This window comes from Ranitomeya imitator, chromosome 4, assembly GCF_032444005.1.
Source record: "Ranitomeya imitator isolate aRanImi1 chromosome 4, aRanImi1.pri, whole genome shotgun sequence".
Taxonomy (NCBI): Eukaryota; Metazoa; Chordata; class Amphibia; order Anura; family Dendrobatidae; genus Ranitomeya; species Ranitomeya imitator.
In genome coordinates this window covers 151,779,390-151,793,633 of record NC_091285.1, presented here as the reverse complement: position 1 = coordinate 151,793,633, position 14,244 = coordinate 151,779,390, and the positions used below count along the sequence as shown (strand labels likewise).

At 44.3% G+C, this 14,244-nt stretch overlaps 1 protein-coding gene across 1 annotated transcript in view; it reads left to right on the top strand.

The window, feature by feature from the left end:
• Positions 1–14,244, top strand: part of FGF1 (fibroblast growth factor 1) — a 385,534-nt gene that overhangs the window by 23,679 nt on the left and 347,611 nt on the right. The window lies entirely within an intron of this gene.

The following is a 14,244-nucleotide window of genomic DNA, read 5'->3' as shown; positions in this document are numbered from 1 at the left end:
GTAGAAGAGCAGAAAATCACTGCAGCTGCAGGTGACAAAGGGGGGCAGGGGGGTGATCACCGGAGCAGGGGGGCGATCAAGTGTGCAGGGGGGAGAGAGCCGAGGTTGGGGGGAGTGGAGGACAGGAGAGGGGAGTTACCTGTCCGCAGCAGCAGCTGCGGTACTGGCAGTGGCAGTGGGGGAGGCGGTGGCAGCGGCGGCGCCGACACTGTGAAGAGGTGTGCGGCGGCTGCGGCGGCGATCGCGGTGTCTGGGGGCACAGGTGGGCAGTCAGGCACTTCGCTCCTCAGCTTCCACGGATGGGATGAAGCTGAGGAGCGAGGCAGACATTGTTTTTCTCCGCCCCTCCACATCTAATTGGAGGGCTAGCGTCACATGGACGCTAGCTCCAATCAGATCAGAGGGGGGTGAAAAAAAGGTCAGCAGCGGTGATCGTAGACCCGGGGGGGCAAAGCCACCCCCCCTGGGGTCAAGTATAGGTCCCCCTGCACCTGCGGGTCGGGTGAACTTTCATTAACCCCGGTCACCCGGCCCGCAGGAACGCAATCCTTCTGTGACACAGCATATGCGTCACAGGTCGGATTGGCACCGACTTTCATGACGCATACGCTGTGTCACAGGTCGGGAAGGGGTTAAAAGTTCCACGGGGCCGAATACTTTCGCAAGGCACTGTAAATGTTGTTAATAATTTTTCACTTGTTTTTCTAAAATATATTTTAGCTGGACTTTTTAACTTCACTGACATATGCTACCTATGTGTTACCCTATGCTATACACTACCAACACTAGGCATTACCTTTACATTTCTTATACAGTGCACTATACATTACCATACCACAATACACAATATATACCAAAAGACGCATAACACTATTCACAAGACAATGCACGTCACAATGCGATTGGTGTGTTCATGGGTAGGAACGCAGCAGTCCAGTCCACACTCTTACAGAAACAAGCAATATGCCAATTAACCCCTTCATGACCCAGCCTATTTTGACCTTAAAGACCTTGCCGTTTTTTGCAATTCTGACCAGTGTCCCTTTATGAGGTAATAACTCAGGAACGCTTCAACGGATCCTAGCGGTTCTGAGATTGTTTTTTCGTGACATATTGGGCTTCATGTTAGTGGTAAATTTAGGTCAATAAATTCTGCGTTTATTTGTGATAAAAACGGAAATTTGGCGAAAATTTTGAAAATTTCGCAATTTTCACATTTTGAATTTTTATTCTGTTAAACCAGAGAGATATGTGACACAAAATAGTTAATAAATAACATTTCCCACATGTTTATTTTATATCAGCACAATTTTGGAAACAAAATTTTTTTTTGTTAGGAAGTTATAAGGGTTAAAATTTGACCAGCGATTTGTCATTTTTACAACGAAATTTACAAAACCATTTTTTTTAGGGACCACCTCACATTTGAAGTCAGTTTGAGGGGTCTATATGGCTGAAAATACCCAAAAGTGACACCATTCTAAAAACTGCACCCCTCAAGGTACTCAAAACCACATTCAAGAAGTTTATTAACCCTGCAGGTGCTTCACAGCAGCAGAAGCAACATGGAAGGAAAAAATGAACATTTAACTTTTTAGTCACAAAAATTATCTTTTAGCAACAATTTTTTTATTTTCCCAATGGTAAAAGGAGAAACTGAACCACGAAAGTTGTTGTCCAATTTGTCCTGAGTACGCTGATACCTCATATGTGGGGGTAAACCACTGTTTGGGCGCACGGCAGGGCTTGGAAGGGAAGGAGCGCCATTTGACTTTTTGAATCAAAAATTGGCTCCACTCTTTAGCGGACACCATGTCACGTTTGGAGAGCCCCCGTGTGCCTAAAAATTGGAGCTCCCCCACAAGTGACCCCATTTTGGAAACTAGACGCCCCAAGGAACTTATCTAGATGCATAGTGAGCACTTTGAACCCCCAGGTGCTTCACAAATTAATCCGTACAAATGAAAAAGTACTTTTTTTTCACAAAAAAATTCTTTTAGCCTCAATTTTTTCATTTTCACATGGGCAACAGGATAAAATGGATCCTAAAATGTGTTGGGCAATTTCTCCTGAGTACACCAATACCTCACATGTGGGGGTAAACCACTGTTTGGGCACATGGTAAGGCTCGGAAGGGAAGGAGCGCCATTTGACTTTTTGAATGAAAAATTATTTCCATCGTTAGCGGACACCATGTCGCGTTTGGAGAGCTCCTGTGTGCCTAAACATTGGCGCTCCCCCACAAGTGACCCCATTTTGGAAACTAGACCCCCCAAGGAACTTATTTAGATGCCTAGTGAGCACTTTAAACCCTCAGGTGCTTCACAAATTGATCTGTAAAAATGAAAAAGTACTTTTTTTTCACAAAAAAATTCTTTTCGCCTCAATTTTTTCATTTTCACATGGGCAGTAGGGTAAAATGGATCATAAAATTTGTTGGGCAATTTCTCCCGAGTACGTCGATACCTCATATGTGGGGGTAAACCACTGTTTGGGCACTCGGCAGGGCTCGGAAGGGAAGGCGCGCCATTTGACTTTTTGAATGGAAAATTAGCTCCAATTGTTAGCGGACACCATGTCGCGTTTGGAGAGCCCCTGTGTGCCTAAACATTGGAGCTCCCCCACAAGTGACCCCATTTTGGAAACTAGACCCCCGAAGGAACTTATCTAGATGCATATTGAGCACTTTAAACCCCCAGGTGCTTCACAGAAGTTTATAACGCAGAGCCATGAAAATAAAAAATAATTTTTCTTTCCTCAAAAATGATTTTTTAGCCTGGAATTTCCTATTTTGCCAAGGATAATAGGAGAAATTGGACCCCAAATATTGTTGTCCTGTTTGTCCTGAGTACGCAGCTACCCAATATGTGGGGGTAAACCACTGTTTGGGCGCACGGCAGGGCTTGGAAGGGATGGCACGCCATTTGGCTTTTTAAATGGAAAATTAGCTCCAATCATTAGCGGACACCATGTCACGTTTGGAGAGCCCCTGTGTGCCTAAACATTGGAGATCCCCCAGAAATGACACCATTTTGGAAACTAGACCCCCAAAGGAACTAATCTAGATGTGTGGTGAGGACTTTGAACCCCCAAGTGCTTCACAGAAGTTTATAACGCAGAGCCATGAAAAAAAAAAAAAAATATTTTCTCAAAAATGATCTTTTAGCCTGCAATTTTTTATTTTCCCAAGGGTAACAGGAGAAATTTGACCCCAAAAGTTGTTGTCCAGTTTCTCCTGAGTACGCTGATACCCCATATGTGGGGGTAAACCACTGTTTGGGCACATGCCGAGGGTCGGAAGTGAAGTAGTGACGTTTTGAAATGCAGACTTTGATGGAATGCTCTGTGGGCGTCACGTTGCGTTTGCAGAGCCCCTGATGTGGCTTAACAGTAGAAACCCCCCACAAGTGACCCCATTTTGGAAACTAGACCCCGAAAGGAACTTATCTAGATGTGTGGTGAGCACTTTGAACCCCCAAGTGCTTCATAGAAGTTTATAATGCAGAGCCGTGAAAATAATAAATACGTTTTCTTTCCTCAAAAATAATTATTTAGCCCAGAATTTTTTATTTTCCCAAGGGTTACAGGAGAAATTGGACCCCAAAAGTTGTTGTCCAGTTTCTCCTGAGTACGCTGATACCCCATGAGTGGGGGTAAACCACTGTTTGGGCACACGTCGGGGCTCAGAAGGGAAGTAGTGACTTTTGAAATGCAGACTTTGATGGAATGGTCTGCGAGTGTCACGTTGCGTTTGCAGAGCCCCTGATGTGCCTAAACAGTAGAAACCCCCACAAGTGACCCCATTTTAGAAATTAGACCCCCCAAGGAACTTATCTAGATATGTGGTGAGCACTTTGAACCCCCAAGTGCTTCACAGACGTTTACAACGCAGAGCCGTGAAAATAAAAAATCATTTTTCTTTCCTCAAAAATTATGTTTTAGCAAGCATTTTTTTTGATTCACAAGGGTAACAGGAGAAATTGGACCCCAGTAATTGTCGCGCAGTTTGTCCTGAGTATGCTGGTACCCCATATGTGGGGGTAAACCACTGTTTGGGCACACGTCAGGGCTCGGAAGTGAGGGAGCACCATTTGACTTTTTGAATACGAGATTGGCTGGAATCAATGGTGGCGCCATGTTGCGTTTGGAGACCCCTGATGTGCCTAAACAGTGGTAACCCCTCAATTCTACCTCCAACACTAACCCCCCCACACCCCTAACCCTAATCCCAACTGTAGCCATAACCCTAAACACAACCCTAACCGCAACACACCCCTAACCACAACCCTAACCCCAACACACCCCTAACCATAACCACAACCCTAATTCCAACCCTAACCCTAAGGCTATGTGCCCACGTTGCGGATTCGTGTGAGATATTTTCGCACCATTTTTGAAAAATTCGCGGGTAAAAGGCACTGCGTTTTACCTGCGGATTTTCCGCGGATTTCCAGTGTTTTTTGTGCGGATTTCACCTGCGGATTCCTATTGAGGAACAGGTGTAAAACGCTGCGGAATCCGCACAAAGAATTGACATGCTGCGGAAAATACAACGCAGCGTTTCCGCGCTGTATTTTCCGCACCATGGGCACAGCGGATTTGGTTTTTCATATGTTTACATGGTACTGTAAACCTGATTGAACACTGCTGCGGATCCGCAGCCAAATCCGCACCGTGTGCACATAGCCTAATTCTAAAGGTATGTGCACACGCTGCGGAAAACGCTGCGGATCCGCAGCAGTTTCCCATGAGTTTACAGTTCAATGTAAACCTACGGGAAACAAAAATCGCTGTGCCCATGCTGCGGAAAAGCTGCACGGAAACGCAGCGGTTTACATTCCGCAGCATGTCACTTCTTTGTGCGGATTCCGCAGCGGTTTTACAACTGCTCAAATAGAAAATCGCAGTTGTAAAACCGCAGTGAAATGCGCAGAAAAACCGCGGTAAATCCGCCATAAATCCGCAGCGGTTTAGCACTGCGGATTTATCAAATCCGCAGCGGAAAAATCCGCAGAGGACCAGAATACGTGTGCACATACCGAAACCCTAACCCTAGCCCTAACCCTACCCCTAGCCCTAACCCTAACCCTACCCCTAACCCTAACCCTACCCCTACCCCTAACCCTACCCCTAACCCTAACCCTACCCCTAACCCTACCCCTACCCCTACCCCTAACCCTAACCCTACCCCTAACCCTAACCCTAACGATATTCTAACATTAGTGGGGAAAAAAAATGTCTTTATTTTTTTATTGTCCCTACCTATGGGGGTGACAAAGGGGGGGGGGTCATTTATTATTTTTTTTATTTTGATCACTGAGATATAATCTATCTCAGTGATCAAAATGCACTTTGGAACGAATCTGCCGGCCGGCAGATTCGGCGGGCGCACTGCGCATGCGCCCGCCATTTTGGAAGATGGGGGCGCCCAGGGAGAAGACGGACGGGACCCCGGCTGGATCGGTAAGTATGATGGGGTGGGGGGGGACCACGGGGGGGGGGATCGGAGCACGGGGGGGGAATCGGAGCGCGGGAGGGGTGGAACGGAGAACGGGGGGCGTGGAACGGAGCACGGGGGGGCTGGAATGGAGCACGGGGGGGTGGAACGGAGCACCGGGGGGGGGGGGGGTGGATCGGAGTGCAGGGGGGGTGATTGGAGCACGGGGGGGTGATTGGAGCACGGGGGGAGCGGACAAGAGCACGGGGGGGGGAGCGGAGCACTGGACGGAGGGGAGCCGGAGCAGTGTACCGGCCAGATCGGAGGGCTGGGGGGGCGATCGGTGGGGTGGGGTGGGGGCACACTAGTATTTCCAGCCATGGCCGATGATATTTCAGCATCGGCCATGGCTGGATTGTAATATTTCACCCGTTATAATAGGTGAAATATTACAAATCGCTCTGATTGGCAGTTTCACTTTCAACAGCCAATCAGAGCGATCGTAGCCACGAGGGGGTGAAGCCACCCCCCCTGGGCTAAACTACCACTCCCCCTGTCCCTGCAGATCGGGTGAAATGGGAGTTAACCCTTTCACCCGGCCTGCAGGGACGCGATCTTTCCATGACGCCGCATAGGCGTCATGGGTCGGAATGGCACCGACTTTCATGACGCCTACGTGGCGTCATGGGTCGGGAAGGGGTTAATGTCAGAGACCAAAGTTAGAGTGCTATGCAGCATGCAAAATGTTAGATTCCAAGAGAGAGTATTGCCAGAGACTGCAATATTTGATATTGCATATTGCATTTTGTGATTATAGCTATAGTACTGACTGACCCTTTTGCTGGAAACATATACTCATCTGTCAGAGTATCATCAACATGTCCTGACTCCTGACTCCTGACATTGCTAATAAGTCTCACTTAAGTGGAGCTAATAAAACACACGGTGCCTAATTTCTAACCACCAAAAACTGTGCGTATATTGCAACCACCAAGAACTATGCTGTGAATGTAACCACTAATCTTTTGACTCCTTGGAGTAAAAGTTATGTTTCTTCATCAGCCTGTGTGTGTTGCTGCGACAGATCTCTGCTGGGGCACCATAATTGCCCAATGTGCCAAATGGCTCATTACACGCACGTGGATGTGGATACTAGTTGAAAATATGGAAATGGGACAGATTTTGCTGGGATTCCAGTTGTAGAGGAGATGACGATTGCAGGGACTTTAGAGGCAATAACATTTCTGCTGCTATTGAGGAAAAAGGGACTCTACGTTAATTATTTAGGTGAAATGGGGAACAAGTGGCTTGTGACAATGTTTAGAAAGATGTAGGAATTGGTATATCTACTAAAAGGAAGAGGAGGCACTTCTGTGACAACTAGGGAAATTCCTTTATCACAGACTTCTTTTGGGGACTTCAGTGACTATTGAAAGGGGGAGAGGGGCCACTGTTGTATATGTTTGGAACAGGGCAGTCACCGCAGTAGTTAATGTTTTGGGCTATATTTTTCCACTTTTTGCTAAAAGAGTAAATGACTTTGACAACTGTGTGAGAATTCAGAATCATTGCTAGAAATTTGACATTATTATGCAAGCAGTGCACGGACAATGGCGATTATTACAGACACTATTGTGTCGATATGGCCTAAAACAATTCTCCTGTCGATGGTAATAAACTCTAGATTAAGAGAATATTCATCAGGCATACAGAGACATGCTATTAGCTGGCTGTAATCAGAATTTATAAAGTAGCAAATGGAGTTGTAAATAAGCAATAATGTAGGAACAATGTAAACCAGAGAACCATAAGTAGCAAAAAAACTTATATGCATTTTAATAATTACAAAATTACAAAAAATGATATCAAACATGTTAAAAAGTGGGAAACCACAAGATTGCACCACAATGCCATATAGTGTGTAACAGCAAGCAGTGCGTCATATTCTCTCTATTACATCTCAATCATATACATATTGGATACATCTAAGACATGCTGGAAACATACTAATATAAGTATAACATCAAAATAAGAAAGATTTTAACCAGCAAAGAGTATACCAGTGAAACACTAGTAGGAGAGCATTATCAAACGCAGTTGTTACCTGAGATGAGATCTAGTGCCAAACCCCGACGCGCATTTCGGCATACCGTCTTCCTCTGGTGGTTGCATCACGCCAGCACAATCAGACTCTTATATCACAGTATGACCAATCAGTTCAAAGGCTACACACCAGGTTATAATTAACTAGCTTCAATAAACTTACGCTCCCCAACTGAATCACCCAATGGAGTACTTCGAAGGCATGGCTTGCTGCTGGTCTGAAATTGGTGCATGTCACATCAGTTGCTATCAGTAAAAAACAAAAAACATAATCTGTGCAGCGTGAAAATCTGGGTGCCTAGAATCTTACCTGCGTTGGAAACTGTAACGCATGCGCGATTACTGTGACTTAAGAGTAGGTCTTTGCCTTGCTTACTTTACGCATGGGCAATTAGACCAGAATGAGACACCTTTAGGTTGCTCTAATGCGTGTGCCCTTGCTCAATCATGAGCACTGTTTTGTCTATATAGACACTTGTGATGTATTTATTGATCGCATGCGCAGTTCTTTTTGGCCGCTGGCAAACTCACTCGGCTTCGTTTAATGCGCCTATGACGAAGCCACTGTGTGTGTGGCGACACGCGTTGGGCTCACCAACCCAACGGACCTTTGGGACTCTGACTGGCAGGGCTCACTAGCCCTATGGATTTTTGACACTCGGACTGACTTTCCCCCTGGGTCGTGCTCAATAAGTATTGCTTGAAAAAACGTTTTTCCTCTATTGTGACGGTATGACATTTATATCCAGAACTGTTTTGGGTGAACTTCCTATTGGGCATGTTAAGACTGGTTTGGAACACTGATATTATTTAAGTGCACAATCATTGTTTTTCATTCTTGTTCCTTGAAAATCCATATTAGGGGTAAACTAAATGACAAACAGCACTATAGTAAATAGCTGGTGTTTACCATAACATACAAATTACTATCTTTGACAAAAATGGATTGATTGTGTCTATGTTTTGTCACTCTTGCTTGTTTATCCATCTACTAGATGGTGGCCCGATTCTAAGATATTGAGTATACTAGAATATGTAGGTAGTATACAGCACAGGCTACGTACTATATTGCACAGTGATGTAGTATAATACGACTTAGTATCTAACATAGATATGTAGTATATAACAGAGCTACGTAGTATGTAACACAGCATACGTAGTATATAGCAGAGTTACGTAGTATATAACACAGCCATGTAGTATATAACATAGCCACGTAGTGTATTGCACAGGTATGTAGTATATTGGTCAGCCACGTAGTATATAGCAGAGCCACGTAGTATATAACATAGCCACGTATTATATTGTAGAGCCACGAAGTATATTGCACAGGCACGTACTGTAGTATATTGCACAGCCACATAGTATATAACACAGTCACGTAGTATATTGCACCGCTATATAGTTTATTACACAGCTATGTAGTATATTGGTCAGCGACGTAGTATATAGCAGAGCCACGTAGTATATAACATAGCCACGTAGTATATTGTAGAGGCACGTAGTATATAGCAGAGCCACGTAGTATATAACATAGCCACGTAGTATATTGTAGAGGCACGTAGTATATTGCATAGCTACGTAGTATATTGCACAGCCATGTAGTATATAACACATGGGCAGCACGGTGGTGCAGTGGTTAGCACTGCAGCCTTGCAGCGCTGGAGTCCTGGGTTCTAATCCCACCCAGGACAACATCTGCAAAGAGTTTATATGTTCTCTCCATGTTTGCATGGGTTTCCTCCAGGTACTCCGGTTTCCTCCCACATTCCAAAGGCATACTGATAGGGAATTTAGATTGTGAGCCCCATCAGGGACAGCAATGATAATGTGTGCAAACTGTAAAGCGCTGCGGAATATGTTAGCACTATATAAAAATAAAGATTATTATTATTATTATTATTATAACAGATCCATGTAGTATATTGCACAGTCGACGTAGTATATAACAGAACCGACACAGCCACATAGTATATTGCACAGCTACGTAGTATATAACACAGAGCACATAGTATATTGCACAGTCATGTTGTATATTGCCCAGCTACATAGTATATACCAGAGATGTAGTATATAACAGAGCCCACGCAGTATGTAACACAGCCCACGTAGTATATAGCAATGTGGGCACTATATGCGTGGTTAAAAAAGACTGAAAATAAAAAATAAACATATACCCACCCTCCGAAGGCCCCTTGAAGTCCTGGCGCCTGTGTGCGGTGCATGTGGCAGCTTCCGGTCCCAGGGTTGGTATGAGCGCAGGACCTGTGATGACGTTGCGGTCACATGACCGCCATCTTCCGTTCCCAGGATGCATTGCGAAATTACCCAGATGACTTGGCAGTCTTGCAAGACCGCTAAGTCTTCTGGGTAATTTCGCAATGCATCTCTGGGAGCGGAAGATGGCGGCAGCAGCGAGCAGCTTGGCGGACTATGGAAGGTGAGAATAGCAGGTTTTTTGTTTTTTTATTATTTTTAACATTACATCTTTTTACTATTGATGCTGCATAGGCATCAGTAGCAAAAAGTTGGGGACACACAGTGTTAATAGCAGCGGTAACGTAGTGCGTTACCCGCGGCATAACGCGGTCCGTTACTGCTGGCATTAACCCTGTGTGAGCGGTGACTGAATGTCGCGCCGGCTGGGTGCGACCAATCAGTGGAGCGGGATTTAAATCCCGCGCCAATGTCACTGATTGGGCACGTGCCGACTGGGCGCGAGTAATCAGCAAAGCGGGATTTAAATCCCGCGCCAATGTCGCTGATTGGTCGCGCGCACTGGCTGGGTGCGACCAATCTGCGAAGCAGGATTTAAATCCCGCGGCAATGTCGGTGATTGGTCGCGACCTGTCCCTGACGAAGCCACTTCGGTGGCGATACGCGTTGGGCCTTTGCCCCCTGGACCTCTGTATGGATGGGTATTCTGGTCATGTTCTATTAGCATCACCACTCCAATTTGTACGGGGATGATAGCTTTTTGCCCTTTTAGCGGGCTTTTGTGTCTCTATATGCCGCATTTACTACTATTTGTTCGTTTCTCTTAGGCTTATATTCCTAGGCTGAGGGTTGCTTCTGCATCCACATATGGTCTTTGTGTATATGGGACAAATGCAAATTTATCATATATGAATTTCAGCATTAGGGGCTTATCACCTCTCGGCTGTCATCTCATTTTATATATGTGTGGTTAACTATATGAGTGTCTAATGTAGACGTACTCTTGTAGTTTTAGACATCATTTATTTGCTCTATTCTCATTTCGGCTATCTCCTGTTTATTAGGGGTACATCTACTATTTATATATTTGGGTTTTCGCCTACCTAAAAATACGACACTCTACCTGGTCCATGTCTGCATTATGGTCAATACTTGTGTGTATGGGTATACCCGCTATATATGGGTATAGGTGTGTGCTTATTTTATAGCAGGATAGCCTACTAGCCCTACTTTAGACATATGTATATACTCGTTTTGGTATCACCTATTTATACTGGATATATTTGTTATACATACTCGTATAGTAGTTGCCCATTACAACAACAGGACCACACTTTCTTGTATTAGTGCCCGTTATCTTGTGCTGTGAGCTGGGCCAGGTATAAATTTTCACTATTTTCATCTTGTACTGATTTGTGTGACTATAAGCCGGCTGTGTCATGTTTAGATTTATCATCTTGAATATGTATTTAGGACAGCTGTACCCATGAGTAAATAATTATTTGCTATACGAATTCCTACCACATTACATGTCCAGGGGGAGGTTTCTTATAGGAATCTATGATGTCACATTTGTGTGTTTTTAAATGTTTTTAAAATTGTAGTGTGTTGTTTTGTGCTCTTTTGGTCGACATAATAAAGTATTTGTAGTTATTTCTTTATTGTTATTGTTTGGTGTTCCCCTCTACATAGCATGACATTTTTTTCTTGGTGTTCATGGTCGCGCCGGCTGGGCGCAAACAATCAGCGAAGCGGGATTTAAATCCCGCGGCAATGTTGCTGATTGGTCGCGACAACTGGGCGCTACCAATCAGCGAAGCAGGATTTAAATCCCGCGGCAATGTCGGCTGGGCGCGACCAATCAGCGAAGCGGGATTTAAATCCCGCGGCAATGTCGCTGATTGGTCGCGTGGTGCCTTGCGGTCTCGCGAGATGATGGCGTAGTGGTCTCGCGAGACCGCCACGTTATCATCTCGTGAGATCGCAATGTATGGAGCGGTCACCGGAACGTTGCGAGCAGCGGGAAAGGCCTGTTGTGGATCCGAGGGGCCGACGGACGGTGAGTATATAATGATTTTTTATTTTTTTTATTATTTTTAACATTAGATCTTTTCACTATTGATGCTGCATACACAGCATCAATAGTAAAAAGTTGGTCACACAGGGTTAATAGCAGCGTTAATGGAGTGCGTTACACCGTCGCATAACGCGGTGTAACGCAGCCATTAACCCTGTGTGAGCGCTGACTGGAGGGGAGTACGGAGCGGGCACTGACTGCGGGGAGTAAAGAGCAGCCATTTTTCCACCGGACTGTGCCAGTTGCTGATTGGTCGTGGCTGTTTTGTCGCGACCAATGAGCGACTTGGATTTCCATGACAGACAGAGGCCGCGACCAATGAATATCTGTGACAGAAAGACAGACAGACAGACGGAGGTGACCCTTAGACAATTATATAGTAGATTAAGAAGTGGAATTCTGTTTATTGTCCAGTCCCCCCCTATCAGGTGCCAACACCATTATCTCATATTCTGCCTTCAGGTCTGTGGGGTGGTACCCCTTGTCTTTGGGCACTTTCTGCTTTTTAAAATGTTTTTACAATGCTTTGATTGTTCTGTATACTCTAATTAAATAACATTTATATTTTTGCACTTAACTATTTTTCTGGTGATCTCCGCTGTAGAATGTCTTTTTTATGTTTGTGTGCCATTGGTGGGCCAGGAGGGGCGCATCCCTAAACCACATCAAGGAAGGCAGGCCAGTCACAGGACCCGACTCGCCACCCATATGGATCTTGTGAGCACAAGTCAGGTCATGTCACATGAACAGAGTGCCGACCCTAGAGACACACCCAGGCCGGCAAAGCACTCGCGCACAAAGGACCAGGTGCAGTTAACAGGTAAGTATACATAGAAAGGATTTATTTTACTTTTCTGCTCCCCAATCTTAATAATGAGCAGAATACAATTTGGATACAATATAATCCTGTGGACTGACAATAAATAATATTAAAATCACATACAGTGGGGTAAATAAGTATTTGGTTCACTGCCGATTTTGCAAGTTTTCCCACTTACAAAGAATGGAGAGGTCTGCACTTCAACTATTCGAGACAGAATCTTCAAAAAAATGCAGAAAATCACATTGTATGATTTTTACATAATTAATTTGCATTTTATTGCATTAAATAAGTATTTGATACAATAGTAAAACTGAACTTAATATTTGGTACATAAACCTTTGTTTGCAATTACAAAGGTCAGACATTTCCCGTAGTTCTTGACAAACTTTGCACACACTGCAGCAGGGATTTTGGGCCACTTTTTCAGATGTTTTCTAATGGGTTGAGGTCTGGAGACTGGCTAGGCCACGCCAGGACCTTGAAATGCTTCTTACGGAGCCACTCCTTAGTTGCCCTGGCTGTGTGTTTTTGGTCAAGTCTGAAGACCCAGCAGTGACCCATCTTCAGTACTTTTATTGAGGGTAAGAGGTTGTTGGCTAAAATCTCATGATATCAACAAAAAGTGGATTTAGATCCCATTAACCGCACGAAGAGAACCATGTGAATAAAAGCAGAATATCTTTATTAAATAATAAATGGGAGTATTACCACTTCCCCCTGTATCTCTGTATTGTGGATTACACTATTGTTTATCAGCATATACTATAGCTTTCTTTTCTAGCTTGTTGTTTGGCAATATATATGGATATAACAGTGTAATTCGCTAATATTGCCGCTATTTTTAGGGATAGTATGTAGGTTCATATATCTCTCTCAGGACACTTTGTTATATTATATCATCAGGTCTTGTTCTTTGTTTTTTATGTTTATTATTTAATAAAGATATTCTGCTTTTATTCACATGGTTCTCTTTGTGCGGTTAATGGGATCTAAATCCGCTTTTTGTTGATATAGTAGTTTGAAGTGCCATTTACAGCTTATTTAATGACATATGTTGAAAAGTAAAATCTCATGATACATGACCTCATTCATCCTCCCTTCAATAAAGTGCTCTTCCCTTGGCAGAAAAGCATCCCCACAGTAGGATATTTTCCCCACCATTCTTCACCGTTGGCATGGTGTTTTGGGGGCTGTACACATCCTTCTTATTCCTCCAAACACAGCGAGTGGAATTGAAACCAAAAAGTTCTATTTTGATCTCATATGACCACATGACCTTCTCCCATGCATACGATGGATCATCCAGATGGTCATTGGCAAACTTCAAATGGGCGTGGACATGTGCTGACAGAGAATCCTTGCATGCCATGAAGGATTTTAATCCATGACAGTGTAGTGTGTTACTAATGGTCATGTCTGAGACTCCGGTCCTAGCTCTCCCCAGGTCATTGACCAGGTCTTCCCATATAGTTTTGGGCTGATTCCTGACCTTTCTCAAAATCATCCTTAACTTACGAGCTGAGATCTTGCAAGGAGCCCCAGACCAAGGAAGATTGACACTCATCTTGTGTTTCTTCCATTTTCTAA